Raw genomic sequence first — 5,820 nt, 5'->3', positions numbered from 1 at the left:
ATCGACTCTAGACAAGATTTCATCAATCATGTCTCCGGGTAGGTCTCTTAAAATATTGGGTTTCTATCCATTTTGTGTTTTTATACTGTAAAATAGACAAGAGTTAGATTCATAAAAAAAAAAATACTTATTAATACAAGCAATTTTTACATATATCATAAAGCATAAGCACACTATATTACATATATTACACCACACGAATACAACTATCTTATTCCGACTTGCTTGTTTCTTCTTCTTCGATTTTGGTTCGTTTTGCCAAGTTTCTAGGGATATATGATGTTCCCCTAATACGAGCCGTCGTTTTCCACATTGGTTTAGAAAAACCTGGTGGTTTAGAGGTTCCCGGGTCATTGTTACAACTTAAGGACTTCGGGGGTTGACGATACATATAAAGTTCATCGGGGTTGGAATTAGATTTCTCTATTTTTATGCCCTTTCCCTTATTATTTTCTTTTACCTTTTTAAATTCAGTTGGGGTAATTTCTATAACATCATCGGAATTCTCGTCGGAATCCGATTCATCGGAGAATTGGTAATCCTCCCAATATTTTGCTTCCTTGGCGGAAACACCATTGACCATAATTAACCTTGGTCGGTTGGTTGAGGATTTTCTTTTACTTAACCGTTTTATTATTTCCCCCACCGGTTCTATTTCTTCATCCGGTTCTGATTCTTCTTCCGGTTCCGATTCTTCTTCCGGTTTCGACTCTTCTTCCGGTTCCTCTTCGGGAACTTGTGAATCAGTCCACGAATCATTCCAATTTACATTTGACTCTTCATTATTATTAGGTGAGTCAATGGGACTTGTTCTAGAGGTAAACATCTATCACATAATATCAAACGCGTTAAGAGATTAATATATCACATACTATTCACATGTTAAAAATATATAGTTTCCAATAAAATTTGTTAAGCAATCATTTTTCAAGTAAACACGGTCGAAGTCCAGACTCACTAATACATCCTAACAAACTCGATAAGACACACTAATGCAAAATTCTGGTTCTCTAAGACCAACGCTCGGATACCAACTGAAATGTCCCGTTCTTATTGATTAAAAACGTTCCATATTAATTGATTTCGTTGCGAGGTTTTGACCTCTATATGAGACATTTTTTAAAGACTGCATTCATTTTAAAACAAACCATAACCTTTATTTCATCAATAAAGGTTTAAAAAGCTTTACGTAGATTATCAAATAATGATAATCTAAAATATCCTGTTTACACACGACCATTACATAATGGTTTACAATACAAATATGTTACAACAAAATAAGTTTCTTGAATGCAGTTTTTACACAATATCATACAAGCATGGACTCCAAATCTCGTCCATATTTAAGTATGCGATAGCGGAAGCTCTTAATAATCACCTGAGAATAAACATGCTTAAAACGTCAACAAAAATGTTGGTGAGTTATAGGTTTAACCTATATATATCAAATCATAATAATAGACCACAAGATTTCATATTTCAATACACATCCCATACATAGAGATAAAAATCATTCATATGGTGAACACCTGGTAACCGACATTAACAAGATGCATATATAAGAAAACCTGCATGTATTCTCAGCCCAAAAATATTAGATTTTAAAAGTGGGACTATAACACACTTTCACAGATTTTTACTTCGTCGGGAAGTAAGACTTGGCCACTGGTTGATTCACGAACCTATAACAATATATACATATATATCAAAGTATGTTCAAAATATATTTACAACACTTTTAATATATTTTGATGTTTTAAGTTTATTAAGTCAGCTGTCCTCGTTAGTAACCTACAACTAGTTGTCCACAGTTAGATGTACAGAAATAAATCGATAAATATTATCTTGAATCAATCCACGACCCAGTGTATACGTATCTCAGTATTGATCACAACTCAAACTATATATAGTTTGGAATCAACCTCAACCCTGTATAGCTAACTCCAACATTCACATATAGAGTGTCTATGGTTGTTCCGAAATATGTATAGATGTGTCGACATGATAGGTTGAAACATTGTATACGTGTCTATGGTATCTCAAGATTACATAATATACAATACAAGTTGATTAAGTTATGGTTGGAATAGATTTGTTACCAATTTTCACGTAGCTAAAATGAGAAAAATTATCCAATCTTGTTTTACCCATAACTTCTTCATTTTAAATCCGTTTTGAGTGAATCAAATTGCTATGGTTTCATATTGAACTCTATTTTATGAATCTAAACAGAAAAAGTATAGGTTTATAGTCGAAAAAATAAGTTACAAGTCGTTTTTGTAAAGGTAGTCATTTCAGTCGAAAGAACGACGTCTAGATGACCATTTTAGAAAACATACTTCCACTTTGAGTTTAACCATAATTTTTGGATATAGTTTCATATTCATAATAAAAATCATTTTTTCAGAATAACAACTTTTAAATCAAATTTTATCATAGTTTTTAATTAACTAACCCAAAACAGCCCGCGGTGTTACTACGACGGCGTAAATCCGGTTTTACAGTGTTTTTCGTGTTTCCAGGTTTTAAATCATTAAGTTAGCATATCATATAGATATAGAACTTGTGTTTATTTGATTTTAAAAGTCAAGTTAGAAGGATTAACTTTTGTTTGCGAACAAGTTTAGAATTAACTAAACTATGTTCTAGTGATTACAAGTTTAAACCTTCGAATAAGATAGCTTTATATGTATGAATCGAATGATGTTATGAACATAATTACTACCTTAAGTTCCTTGGATAAACCTATTGGAAAAGAGAAAAATGGATCTAGCTTCAACGGATCCTTGGATGGCTCGAAGTTCTTGAAGCAGAATCATGACACGAAAACAAGTTCAAGTAAGATCATCACTTGAAATAAGATTGTTATAGTTATAGAAATTGAACCAAAGTTTGAATATGATTATTACCTTGTATTAGAATGATAACCTACTGTAAGAAATAAAGATTTCTTGAGGTTGGATGATTACCTTACAAGATTGGAAGTGAGCTAGCAAACTTGAAAGTATTCTTGATTTTATGTAACTAGAACTTGTAGAATTTATGAAGAACACTTAGAACTTGAAGATAGAACTTGAGAGAGATCAAGTAGATGAAGAAAATTGAAGAATGAAAATGTTTGTAGGTGTTTTTGGTCGTTGGTGTATGGATTAGATATAAAGGATATGTAATTTTGTTTTTATGTAAATAAGTCATGAATGATTACTCATATTTTTGTAATTTTATGAGATATTTCATGCTAGTTGCCAAATGATGGTTCCCTCATATGTTAGGTGACTCACATGGGCTGCTAAGAGCTGATCATTGGAGTGTATATACCAATAGTACATACATCTAAAAGCTATGTATTGTACGAGTACGAATACGGGTGCATACGAGTAGAATTGTTGATGAAACTGAACGAGGATGTAATTTTAAGCATTTTTGTTAAGTAGAAGTATTTTGATAAGTGTATTGAAGTCTTTAAAAAGTGTATAAATACATATTAAAACATTACATGTATATACATTTTAACTGAGTCGTTAAGTCATCGTTAGTCGTTACATGTAAGTGTTGTTTTGAAACCTTTAGGTTAACGATCTTGTTAAATGTTGTTAACCCAATGTTTATAATATCAAATGAGATTTTAAATTATTATATTATCATGATATTATCATGTATGAATATCTCTTAATATGATATATATACATTAAATGTCTTTACAACGATAATCGTTACATATATGTCTCGTTTAAAAATCATTAAGTTAGTAGTCTTGTTTTTACATATGTAGTTCATTGTTAATATATTTAATGATATGTTTACTTATCATAGTATAATGTTAACTATATATATATATCCATATATATGTCATCATATAGTTTTTACAAGTTTTAACATTCGTGAATCACCGGTCAACTTGGGTGGTCAATTGTCTATATGAAACATATTTCAATTAATCAAGTCTTAACAAGTTTGATTGCTTAACATGTTGGAAACATTTAATCATGTAAATCTCAATCACAATTAATATATATAAACATGGAAAAGTTCGGGTCACTACAAGAACTTCCTGAGTACTCTGGTGGATTACAATTCAGAAACTGTTTGAAGGTACATTTCTTCGGTTGTTGAAATGTCAGCATCTGATAAGGACCCCACATCTGATTTGGGAACTGTTGATTAAACCGAAGTGGCATCTGATACTGTTGAGGAAACGGATACTGAGGTGGTAACCATTGCTATTGTTGGAAAGCACTTCCAGTTTGCTGATACATATTTGACTGCACCGGATACCCACTAAACATCTGATTCTGTACACTACCACTTGGATTCACTATTACCTGACTTTGTTCTAATTCTCTTATTCGATCATTTGCTTCCTTTAACCGACTATCTAAATTTAGAATTTGTTCCTGCGGATTATCTTCTGACACATACCTGTCTTCATTCGGGGCTCTTAATGTTCTGGTGGCTGATGGACCAGTTGCGTTCTCTGTATTATCTGTAATACCTGCACTACCACAACAACTCACACTAACTCTTAGTGGAAAACATGTTAGTGCCTATCGACTAACGCAAGTAATCCATACATTCACTTAACATGTCCCCTCAGATATGTTTGACACAACACAAGGTTTGGGAACAAGACATTCAACACAATGTACGTGCGGCCAAACCTATGCTCTGATACCAAGTTGTAAATCCCTATTTTTTTAAATCACAGTGGAAGACTTAATTTACATAATTAACCTTAGTTAAATACAAGCATAATTATCACAAATCACTAGTTAATTACTTAATTACAAACCACCGGTGTTACGTTAAACGACTAGTTACATATTTACAAAAGTTAAGACATCAGAGCTCTTCTATATCGTCAGCCCGACTCCCGTCCCTACCAGCACTAAGATTCAAAACCTGCAAGGGAGGAGGTGAGGGGTTAGCATGAGGCTAAGTAAATGGAACTATCAAAAGGTCTAGCATACAGTACCAACTTGTACTCCTACAGCAACAGCATACAACAACAAGCAACGTACAACAACTGGCAATTATACTCCAACTAGGGGACCAATGTCTTGTACGGGCACACGCCCACTAGCTGATCAGGCTAGAGTCTACCGATAGTCCTTACTACTGAATCCCAAGTATAGTCATCCGCATGCAGGTGATGCGTCATTCAGCACTATACTCAACAAACAATAGCTAACTGGACCCAACCACAACTAGGTTGACCTCTCTGAGCTGAACATAACAGATCAAGGTTCCAACAACAACAACATCAATAACTTGTGTACATATAATCAGTCAACTACAACTACTACAAAAGGCAACTAATACTACTAAAAGCATGGCAACCCTAATTGCGATCAACTGTACAACATAACCACTAAACATGGCAACTAACAACAATATAAATATATTATCGCAACTTGCTACTCTATACTACACCAAGTGATAATCCCACTCACCGATTACAAGTAACAGAAGGCACTCAAAATTTTAATCTTACTGAGCCTTCTCTTCGTCCTTATCACCTGAGAATAGACATAACACAGTTAGTAATAATGTCTTGATAACAACCTGACAACATGATAATAACACCAATACCAACACTTAATCACTTTACAACTGGTCTGCCAACCGTACGAGTAACACCATCACACACACGTTTGATAACACTCAACCGTGCGGTTGAAAACTCACTCGTACATTTGGTCTAGGACCAAACATCCTACAGTGACTCACCTGATCCGTACGGTTCACCACACGAGTGACCAGTGAATCATACGATTCACGTCTCAACCGTACGTATTATCACAATCAAAACATAAGTTCCCA

The sequence above is a fragment of the Rutidosis leptorrhynchoides genome, chromosome 6 (genome assembly GCF_046630445.1).
Source record: "Rutidosis leptorrhynchoides isolate AG116_Rl617_1_P2 chromosome 6, CSIRO_AGI_Rlap_v1, whole genome shotgun sequence".
NCBI classification, from domain to species: Eukaryota; Viridiplantae; Streptophyta; class Magnoliopsida; order Asterales; family Asteraceae; genus Rutidosis; species Rutidosis leptorrhynchoides.
Note: the sequence above shows the minus strand (reverse complement) of the source record.